This window comes from Amphiura filiformis, chromosome 14, assembly GCF_039555335.1.
Source record: "Amphiura filiformis chromosome 14, Afil_fr2py, whole genome shotgun sequence".
NCBI classification, from domain to species: Eukaryota; Metazoa; Echinodermata; class Ophiuroidea; order Amphilepidida; family Amphiuridae; genus Amphiura; species Amphiura filiformis.
Window position 1 is genome coordinate 65,279,338 of NC_092641.1, and position 12,399 is coordinate 65,291,736.

Genomic DNA, 12,399 nt, shown 5'->3' on the forward strand with positions numbered 1-12,399 from the left:
TGGATCAATCTTTTAGCTTTTCAAAGTAATATAGTTCGCTAAAGAAGGTTTTTTCCCAACTTTCTAACGCACATCACCGTGAGCGATATATCATAGTTTTGTCAGAATTTCCTTTTTTATTCCATAATTTTTGACTACCAGCTGAAAAAAATTTCAAATCCACGCGTGAAATCTAGCATTGTGGATCGATATCTCTGGGTGCCCGGCCTGGATACAGTGTTGCCAGAACTTCAATATAGCAAAGAAATTACCTAGTGTTTCAATTGTCATGAAGGTGACTGGGTATAGTGCCTTTTGTTTGTGTTTGTTTGAAATTGCTTAAACCCACCGAAAGTCATAATGAAGCAGCCAAAACAATACAAGGTTAAACATGGAAGTTTATAACAACCTAAAGGAAAAATCATTTATGGCAACAATGAGCCTTGCATTGTAAGTCATGGTTAAAATGTGTTGAGTACCCACCCCACCCCATAGGCCTACATAATATTACATACCGGTACCTTATAATATTTATATAGCACGGCTATAGCTATAGCCTACATTTAGAAAGTAGGTCCTATAGCGCTAAATTATGACAAATAGGCCTACACAAACCCGAACGCAAGTCTGAAGGGTGTAATAAAAATGCCAACCCGCGATGGGGGGGGGGGGGGGGGGCATTCAAAATTCACCTGGAGATAGGAGGGACAGAAAATTAAAATCCCCTCTAATAACACGCGATTTTTTCTAGGTTTGGACAGTGGATTTTCCCAAGGACCTCATCCTAGGTAAATAAACAAACAAACAAACAAACAGACAAAATGGTTTTCATAATCATGGAATCCATGGCCCCTATAAATTGAAATTGCAGGCTATCACGGGAGCAAATTTCCAAAATTCACCTCATTTACCAGAATTGGGGATTTGGGCTACCAAATCGCTGGTCAGGCAATCCTGGTTTTCAATGGAAAAGGACCTGGTTGACAACAATTGAAATATCGATTATTTCTGCTGGTTGTTCTCCAGATAAAGTACTGAGTTTGACATTTTCGGAGCATGAAGGGAAAAAGGGTAAAATAAAAACGGAAATTCTGACAAAACTATAATATATAGACCCACACGATGTGCTTTACAGAGGTGGGAAATATCTTTCTTTAGCAAACTATATTAGTTTGAGACGCTAAACAATGAATTCCGTAAAAAGCTCACGGGCGAACTAAAGGCCTATAAAAATCAAAAATATCACACTAAAAGACAAAATATGATGCTTGAATTTTAACACCAGGATTTAAAAAAAAATGTATATCCAAGCACTATGTCTTTAACTGACATTACTGAAGAAAAAAAAATATTGCTTTATATTTGACCGAGAAAATAAATTTCATAGCAAAAAGGTGTATCTCTGAATTGTGCTGATTTTAACATGTATCGATCGACTTTTAGCGCGACTATGCATTTCTAAAGAATTGGTAGTCCCGCGTCCTAACTGTTATTATATACTCATGTTGCTCTACTAAATATCAAAAAAAAAAAAAAAAAAAATCAAAGTATTCCGATATCTCTTTAAGGGCTGGGGTATTAACGTTTGGACAGTATTTATTGTGGGACATTAGAGCACATCAGACATATCGAATTGCATTCTGAATACGAAGAATGTCATTCTGATATCAAATAATTTTGATTTTTGAAATTCGCAATTCAATACACATTTTATGGCAAATCATTAAAAATTGATATTTTTGATATTTTTACAGTACTTGAAGTAAACTTTATAAATATGATGATTTATACTTCAAGTGTATGTAGGTGGGATGAAAAGCCGACGATCAATTGAAAATTTTGACCTTTCGTATTGAAGATATGGATTTTTTCCCCAAAACACCAAAAAAATTAGGTCTTTTGGGAAAAAATCCATATCTTCAATATGAAAGGTCAACATTTTCAATTGACCGTCGGCTTTTCCTCCCTGCTACATACACTTTAAGAATAATCATTAGATTTATATAATTTACTTCGAGGACTATTATATATCAAAAATTTGAAAAATGTCAAATTTTTATAATTTGTCATAAAATTTGTATTATATTGTGATTTTCAAAAATGAAAATTATTTGATATCAGAAAGACATGCTTCGTATTCAGAATGCAATTCGATAGGTCTGAGGTGCTCTCATGTGCCACAAAAATTACCGTCGAAACGCAATAAACGCTCATTTTAGATCCCTTAAGTTATGATCGACAAATTGTGTAAAATGTCTATCCTTTGTCGAAAATAATTTTTGTGTAGCATCGAGAATCATTTACATAGGATTTTGGAGACAAAATGTGATAATTTTGTGGAGATACAGAATGCTAGAACAAACAAAATTATATTTTTTCTGGAATGTGTACACCGTACGCTTGGTATTCCTACTGATTTCGATACTGAAATAATTTTTAAGATGATGTTCTTTGAAGATTTATGTTGGCATTTCTAGAGTCTGTCATTATACTACATGTAGCAAACATGTAGGCTCATTTCGCAATGTACAAGACAAGCCAAGCGCAGTAGTGTGTACTGTGCTTGGATTCGTACTACTGTCTGTTCAATTAGCTTAGATTCTTGTATTTTTAAGATATTTGAAAAAATAAAAATTGTGGTCAAACTTATCAAAGAAAAGTATTAGCACAGCCTTAGACCCAACGTGATTTACACTTTTCAAATTCCAAAGTTCAATATAAAACCCCATTTCTATTCAATTTTGCCTCATTTTAGGCAGTTATTTGGGTCCACCAAAAGGGTTCGCGACCTTTTCACAAATCGAGTGGGACGGTTCATTCTCAACTTACGGCATAGACCCTTTCGAAAAATATGTCCACCAATGCAATCTGTCCTGCCATATTATTGTTATACCGTTCTGGTTATTGGATAGGGTCTATAGGGGATATGATGGTCCACCGGTTTTTGTTGCACGAAATTAGGTGAAGCTCAGTGAGGTGTGCGCGATTTACGTTTTATGCATAACAAATGATAACATTGTTCCGAGCATTATTTTTTATTTCTTCCTAAACAATGACATTAAAATTATGGATTTCGTTCTTATTTCAACTGCATTCATCAATAAAAATGTAATTGAGTTTTGTTTAATACCATCATTCTTTCCCAAGAACAGCATTTGCTCCCGGGGCATTTGCTTGACATTTTCAGATACAGTGACTTTGCAAGAATTGTTTTCTGTAACCTAAGTCATTGTTTTAAATAATATTTTCTTGTACAAAAGTTCTTTTGTTTCCAACTCTTCTTCTCATAGTTTGTATTCAACAAACAAAACGTAATAACAAATTGAAAATAAATGTGTAGTTTTATAATAGGCCTAGGCTCACACCTTAGATCCATCCACACAATAAATAAATAAATAAATAAATAAATAAATAGATAAATAAATAAATAAATAAATAAATAAATAAATAAATAAATAAATAAATAAATAAATAAATAAATAGATAAATAGCTAGCATGGAATGTATTAATATAAGCTGGGCCTATTCTGAAAACCTTAGTTCATCTTCACATTTTTATAATAACGTAATGTTCCAACAGCGGGGTTTCAACACGAAAATAGGCCTATTGCTGGACAAGATACTTTCTGATGCGGATGGTCGAATAAATACTATCTCAGTGTGATCTCAGCGCATCTATATAATTATTATGACAATCGTCCCCATTGCACAAAATGCTCAACTGAGGATAATTTGTAAACCAGCAACTCGCATGGTACAATGGATGGAAGGCGTTTCCAGTGCCTCCATACAAGGTCCCTGATATAATGCAGCATGTGCACACATTATCATGTTGTGGATGGTGAATTAAAGCCATATTATAACATTTGCTATTGAGGACGCCCTCACTGATTCTTTAAAATTCATTTTTTACATGATTATATTGTACTTTATTAAACCAATATACCCTGCAAAAATCAAGACTCTAGGTGCTGTAGTTTTGTCAAAATCCGAGATTTTGAATAAAGCGCTGGAACCGGCGTCTTATTATTACGATGGAATTATTAGTCGAACGCATACACGATGTTCATAACACACAGTACGTACACTGCGTGCGAGACGGTGATCTACACAACAAAGGGTCGTACCATAACATGACCGAAGGAGTGGTACGTAATTGGCGACATACGCGCTGATAGTAAATTCCAATTTTCTTTGCTTTGCCATAGTTGTTCGGCTTAAAAATAAACGGGGATATATCTGACAGTAAGAACTAACATTTAATGGCAAAGAAATGCAAATCTATTTTGTATGATAATGTTATAATATTGCTTTAAGCTGGTCCGTACACATTCCCAAATGAATACAGTGACCAGCCAATGTTCACTCATGATGGACGTACTGATCATTATGTATGATGCAAACTCATAGGTGTTGTGCGTTTGGCAAATTGGGAGGGGTGGGTTCAAAATGACCCCATAGGATTATACGGGGGTCAAAATTTCAAATTGCTCAAATACCCCTTTCAAATATATCAAATTATTTACATACATAAATAAATAAATAAATGTGATGTGTCATGTCAAAAGGAGACACTTTTGGGCAGGTTATCAATGTTAAGATTTTTACATATCTTAACGCGGCTGTATACACGAATCCGACGGGAGCTGTTTCTACTCCTCAACCGTGGGTGGCGCTGTTGCGTCCGCCATTGCCGGGGGCCATTTCGCGCTTGATTCAAGTTCACGTACACGCTGTATGTTCACTTTTCATCTGTTTTAAGCTATTTTAATCAGGTTAATACTACAATTTTTTTCATGATTAGGTCTACCTTATTTTGAGGAGCTGTGGTCGGAACGTTTTTTGAGCAATTATATTGATGCTCAACTTTAGGCCTGGCATGCTAGGCCTTGGGCCTGGCATGCTAGGCCTTGGGCCTGACTAGTTTTATTTTTGGTTGGTAGGCCTACTCGGCATTGACACGGGTAGCCGACCCTAGCATAACTCGCCGGCTCTCACAACCGATATTGGCATGTTGGTAGTGTTATTTTAGACAAGGTTTATCTTCAAGTGTGGGATCTAGAGGTAGGATTCATTCATGATTTATCAAATAAACGATCGAAGCATATACTCGGGCCCATGGGCCTACAATAAAAAACGTAACACGTTTTGTGAGAGCAAAGTAGGGTTCGTACGGGTCATGGAATTTTGCTTTTTCATTTTCCAGGCCTGCAAAGTCATGGAATTCAGAAAATCTCTTGAAAGTCATGGAATTTCACAATTTGCTCCACCAAAAAGTTTCTCTGATTAATACTATCATTTAAAACCAAAAATGGTAATTAAATTAGCTTTTTCATTACCCTTTTCCGTGTTTTTAAAATCCGTTCCGATTGTTAGGCCTACTTTCTAAATCGGAAAGTGAAATCACGCATTTACCGGCCAGCACCTGCTGCTGATAGGGTAAATTATGCACAGAAATTATGCCGCCACTTGCCCACTATTCCGTCGTCTGAAAGTATTTAGTTAACTATTTAGCTATTTTGGTGCAAAATAATAGGCCTACAAGATGATTTCCGACATCGTTTTTGTGATCCGACTTTCGGATCATGCATGAATGCACATTAATTTTTCTATTTAATATACCTAAAAGATGATTTCCGAAATAATACCATATCCCGGTCAACCTCTCATGTCTAATAATTTTGTTACTAATGTCGTTTTACCATACCCCTGTCAACCTCTCATGTCTAATAATTTTGTTAGTAATGTCGTTTTACCATACCCCTGTCAACCTCTCATGTCTAATAATTTTGTTAGTAATGTCGTTTTACCATATCCCGGTCAACCTCATGTCTAATAATTTTGTTAGTAATGTCGTTTTACCATATCCCGGTCAACCTCTCATGTCTAATAATTTTGTTAGTAATGTCGTTTTACCATATCCCGGTCAACCTCTCATGTCTAATAATTGTGTTAGTAATGCCGTTTTACTATATCCCGGTCAACCTCTCATGTCTAATAATTTTGTTAGTAATGTCGTTTTACCATATCCCGGTCAACCTCTCATGTCTAATAATTTTGTTAGTAATGTCGTTTAACCATATCCCGGTCAACCTCTCATGTCTAATAATTTTGTTAGTAATGTCGTTTTACCATATCCCGGTCAACCTTTCATGTCTTATGATGTCGTTTTTGTTGCAAATTGGTATACGACATCAGTATTGATCAAATGAATGTTGACGCAATGATACTTTAGTTGTTGTTTAGATAAGAGTAGGGCCTACTAATTTCCTGCGGCGCTATAAATTTAGTTTCTCTCAAATCTTCTGATCGTTAAATGTAGGAGGGTATGGTCCTAAGATTCCTTCTCATGTGCTTTTGAAATTAATTATAATGTATTCGGTACTAGCTTTTTACTAAGGGTTCTACTGCCTTTAAAAACGGATGCGACAGCAACGACACTTGAAATATATGGTAATTAAATTAGCTTTTTCAGATGACTTTCAGATGGTTCATGCACATTAATATTTTTTATTAACTAGACCTATCTAGGGCCTAACTGCTATACACATGCCATGTCGTCTGAAGGTATTTAGTTAACTAAATTTATTTAGCTCTATTGGTGCGAAATAATAGGCCTACAAGATGATTTCCGACATCGTTTTCGTTTCGACTTTCAGATCATGCACGCACTTTTTTTTATTTAACGTTTAATATAGGCCTAGACCTACAAGATGATTTCCGAAATAATTTGTGACATGATCAAGGGGAATGAGTCGGATGTCGCTAATATTGTTTTTGAGATATTGGCAAAAACAGTGTTCAAATTCTTTTGTTTTGTATTGTTTTCAGTCATTGATAAATTGCTCATAACTCGGTAACCATACGTCCGATTTTGATGGAGTTTGCATCAAAATGTAGCATTAATTTGTAAACAGCTAGAAAATGAAGCAAAAAACTTCTAATTGAAAATTGCCGATAAGTGACTCATTCCCCTTGATCATGTCACATTTACTTCAGACTTTCAGATGGTTCATACACATACTTTTTATTAATTATCTAACCCGGGCTATCTAACTGCTACACATGCTTTGTCGTCTGAAGGTATTTAGTTAGAAGTAATACAAGATAATTTCCGACATTAATATTAACCATGCATAGACAACTGGTATACATATCCAGTAGGCCTACAGAGTTTTCTAATCAACATTAGCACTATTTTTTGTTGTTGTTGTTGAAAACATGCCCTAACAAAACCCGATGTTAGGCCTATAGCTTCTGGTGGGTGGTCCACCTGAATCAATGAATTGTTAGTTTATGCATGAGTCATGTAACTTAAAGCCAGTGCAAAAGTTTTAAAAATGCTTCGTGCATAGTTGAATATGGAAACGTGGACATTTTTTAAAAAGTGTTAGGCCTATAACTTGAAAATGGAGCCTCTTTGAAAATTGTTTTGAAAAAATAAATGCCAGTTTTCAACGTGAAGGTGGTTGAACTAATGCATATTTTGAAAGTAGAGTGCCCCTTAGCATGGTTAGGGTTTTGAAGTACACAAATAGTACAATTGTATGAAAATGGTTGGTGCATTATATAGGCCTACTAGAGAAAGTCATGGAATTCTTTAATTAAAGTCATGGAAGTCATGGATTTTTTTGCTCATGAAGTGTAACCCTGCAAAGATTTGCCGTCCGGACTTTTTCAAAAATCAGTGAGGCAGTCCCTTATTATTTGTTATTTATAGGCCTATATTGTTTTTTTACCATTCATTTCTGTGTAAAATTGCAATTGCAAAGGCTTTGGCAACACATAAACGGGAAGGCCCCTAATACTCTTTGTTTCCCCAAAGCCCTAGGCCTACCCCTAGCTTGAAGAGCGTGTTATACATGTTTATAAATGGTAAGCAAGAACTTCTAAACATGTCTTTTCATTGCAACAATTTTAGAAACAAGAAAGAGACCAAGAAGAAAAAATAACAAAAATATTTGAAAATCTTCAAAAATCGGGCGGGGACGTTATTTATTTTCCAATTGGCCTTATCGGGAAGTAGGCCTACCGCATCGGACTTTCAATTCCTCGCCGAAGAAAATCGTCAAAGATCGATAATTTTCTTGTTCGTTTGTAGCTTCTTAATTAAAAGCATTCATCATTTGCATTTTTTTAAGTTTAAAACTCTACTTCTGATGAAAATGTTGCGATATTTTATAGGCCTACTACTTAAAAGTTAAAACTATTTTCAATAAACCTGTATCCGGTTCTTTAAGCCAGAGCTGAGCGACCGATGTTTTTTAACACTTTTCATACGGACGAAATAAGCTTTTGTTTACAATATTTAGGCCTACGCTACGGCGAAAAAGATGCATAAATTCACTTTTTTGACAAGTAAATTACCTTGAAATTCTAGTTTTGGCCAGTCTTGAACATCATCTGCCTAAGCAGCCATGGCAATTTGATGATGGTGACAGTGAAGTGAACTTAGTGAAGCATATCCAATGTATTGTTGTTGTTTGCTTATGCTATGCTGCACAAATGGCCCCCCGTAATGGCGGCGATGTAAGAGGGCGCCCTTTCGAGAGTGCTCGCTCGGATTCGTCTATACTCTAGACATTGTTTCTTTCGCAAAATTGAGCTTTTTTGAAATGTATTTACTTAGTTATGTTTTTTATAAATACAAGGAAAGAAAATCTAGATTTGTTAACTCCAACTGCTCTATTTTATGGATTTTATTTCACTATTTCACTCGTTTCCGCAATTTAAAAGGAAAGAAAATCTTTGTTGTACCATCGGGGTATACGCGCGCAACAACGCATCGCGTTTTGTAGACTCGCAATTTGTTAACGCACAGATACGCTACGCAAACGCAACGCTTATCTGCATGCGCGGCGCATCTTATGGAAGCACCACGGAAGTACTGATTTCATACAAACCTGGCGGTCAAATGGCTCCGTTTTAGCTGATAAAATGTGATTTTTTTCAAGTTCTTTCCCCCGATTTAAACATCAAGATGTGAATAGATTTCTTCTCATGGGGCTGTGGATTCACCCGATGTTCACGTAATGTAAGTTAGAAAAACGAGAACTGCCGCATTCTCCTGTGAGCTTCGATCAAAGTGCAAAATGTGATCACTTTAAACTTCAACGGCCTTTATTTCAATGTTCATTTTCTCGGTAAAATGACGATTTAGGTACACGATAACTCAATAAATACAGCATCTGTAGGTAAGCAATTATGCTCATCATAAAAAGCATGATCGACATAAGAAACGGTTTTCTCATTTTTTTATATTTTGGTCTATTTCCGATTTTAGGCATCATTTTGTGCAAATATGCGTTTGTGAATTTTAAAAGTTCATTTTGATGCCTTATATGGTCAATATCTCAAAAATAAGGCCAATATCAAAAACTAAAAACCGTTTCTGGAATGGTGTCTCAAGATTAAGAAAAAAACAAAACAAATTTTTTTGGAAAGAGTGTTTTTTTGTTATGATGTACCGAACAAAAATTGCCTAAAACTCACTTTTTTGTGATTTTCTTCATAATTGTTGTTTTTACACCAAATCTGTATTTATATTAAGATTTATTGATATATTGCCTTTATAAAAATGTATACTTTTATATGTCTTGCGTGAATAATTACAAAGTTATGGCACTTTTACTACATGCATGTCTGAGAGTACACAGCTGCCTTAAATATAGAGATATTGTGCTCCACAACGCTGGTTTCCCCAAAGAAATCGGACATTCCTAAGCGAAGATATTGAGTTCGTAAGTTATGGTATCATAAAATTGGAAATTGAGATATTGGCCTTTAAAAATATTATTGACAATGTTGAGAGTAGGAAATACCTTGAAAAATGTCTCAAAAAATACAAGATGCCAGTTATATTCCAGGCTGAAACTATCAGACAATATTTTAAACATTAATAACATCACCGTAAATTCGCAACAACCCAAATTGTGAAAAAATCACCCCGGGCAGATTTTTGGCTATTTCTCCATTTACGATCCTGCCCAAAAGTGTCTCCTTTTGACATGACACGTCACAAATAAATAAATAAATAAATAAATAATCAAATAAATAAATAAATAAATAGATAAATAGATAAATAGATAAATAGATAAATAGATAAATAGATAAATAGATAAATAGATAAATAAATAAATAAATAAATAAATAAACGAAAAAAATTGAAAACATTAAAATCATAATAACCATTGCTGGCAGGCGGATTCGAACCAACGATATTGACAATACCAGTCTGATGCTCTACCAAGGAGCTATGACAGCATCTAGTGATGAGAGTCGAGTTTTAGCGTATACAGTGTTTGTCTGTGATAATGCCGCCTCGTGAAATAAATAAATATAAAATCTCAATTTTTAATTTAAATTTATTTGATAATTTTCTAACCTATATTTTCTTTAGAGCAGGGACACATATTTCCCCTTTTATCCAATTTGACCGCTAAATAAGAATCAACTTCTCTTATTACTGATTTAATTCCGCGATTTGTTCCATTAAGCAATATCAAAGATTAATGTCGTACATCTCAAAACAGATATTTAGTTGGCTTAGTGGTCTTGCACAGTGCTTTTTAACCGGGAGGTACCGAGGTCGATTCCCACCTCTGCCTGCATTTTATTTTCAAGACTGGGAAATAATAACCTGACATTCGCCGCTGACATTCCTACTGCAGAAGCGGACTTGTAACTTGTTAAACTTTGCTCCTTCCGTAAAAGGGTACATTATTTTGGCACTACATTATTTCTATTTTTCCACATTGCTGGTATTAACATATCAAATGGTCATAATTGGCGGTCACTTCAAATCATCGCCAACTGAACGAGGTTCAGGAATGTCCTCTCATTGTTAATTGTTGGTTAACCCACCACTTGAACAGGATTTAACCAAAGCAAACAAAGACTTTTTTTACTAATGCTATACATACGTATAAGCTTATTATCCTCTTCAACAATAGGATTAAAGATTGGTGCTTGACTGGAATTACGTGCTAGTGTCATTGGTTATTGTTAAAAGGCAATAAGGTGTGTAATTGCAATATTTCCTCTGATTAGGAAAGACTCTCTACATCGAACCATGAATGCTGGTGGTTCGAATTAAGCCCGATCCTGACTCCATCAGCGGTATGCGATGCTGCGATGCTTTTCAAACATCTAAGCATCGCGCGATGAAATTAAAATGTACAGGTGGAGTCAGTATCGGGCTTTAGGAGAATGTATCTTCCAAACCCAATTCGAAATGATGCGCTTGAGAAATCACCAATATAAATAATGGTAGCTCTATTATAATACACATTAATGTTTTAAGCAGATAAAATTCCAAAATATAATACGTTTTCTGTCTTTGCTTGTCACGTGGTAGGCCTATGTTGAAGTTGCGATTATATTTTTAAATAAGTTTCAAATGAATAACAACAAGACAAGTGGCCGAGTGGTCTAAGGCGCTAGGCTCATAGAGTGCTAAGCCGTGCGCCGTGAGTTCGAACCCCGCCTCTGCCAAACTTTAAAAGAAGTAAATTAAAATTTTACTTTAATTTTAATTTCATATTTGTAAAATGTGACTGGGAGAATTTATTTATGGCGTGGAGTGGTGTGATAGGGCATGTACTTTAACTGGCCGGCGCGGTCCGCTTTATTGGGACGTCTATCGACCATCGACGAGTAATGAAGACGGCATTTGAGAATGCCGTCTTGTAAGAAAGTATTGGCAAAAGACAGAACACAGCGAATTTGCAAATTCGCTGTGTAAGAAATGGCAAGAAAGAAATAACTTAGGCGAATCGCCTAACTTAACTAGAGACAACTGTTGTCTAAGACAACGAACACAGCTATGATGTGACCCTTAATAACCTTTGACCCCAAAGTCTCTGAACACCCCATAGACATTTGCTAATGTCAATGCATGTGTGCACGTGGCGTCACTGTCGTGTGGGAGAAGTAGCATTTGAAGGTATTTCGTTTTATATCGGTAGTGACCCTTTGATGACCTTTAACCCCCCCGAAAATACCGCATATACAATGGGTAAACACAATTCATGTGTGAAAATACCGTCACTGTGATATGTTTTGCTTAGCTGATACATTTTTTTAAGGTATTTGGCTTTATATCGGAAGTGACCCCTTAATGACCTTTGACCTTAAATATGTGTATGATTCATAGACACTAGGTAATAACAATGCATGTGTGCAAGTTACGTCACCATCCTACGTTATTTGTGGGAGAAGTAGCAATTTGAAGGTATTTCGTTTTATACCTTTTCATGGATAAACATACCGTCACTCAGCTATGTTTAGAAACCAAAGGGAGCAATTTGTAACTTGACCCCACAATGATATTTGACATCAAAATAATGACCTCCAAAATGAGATCAAAATACTCTGGAGGTCATTTGAGGTCAAAGGTCATCAATGTCAAATTATAAACTA

General features: G+C 35.5%; 1 protein-coding gene across 1 annotated transcript in view; it reads right to left on the reverse strand.

The window, feature by feature from the left end:
- The window catches only part of LOC140170450 (polyunsaturated fatty acid lipoxygenase ALOX15B-like), an 81,178-nt gene that overhangs the window by 44,077 nt on the left and 24,702 nt on the right, over positions 1-12,399 (reverse strand). The gene's annotated exons all lie outside the window — the stretch shown is intronic.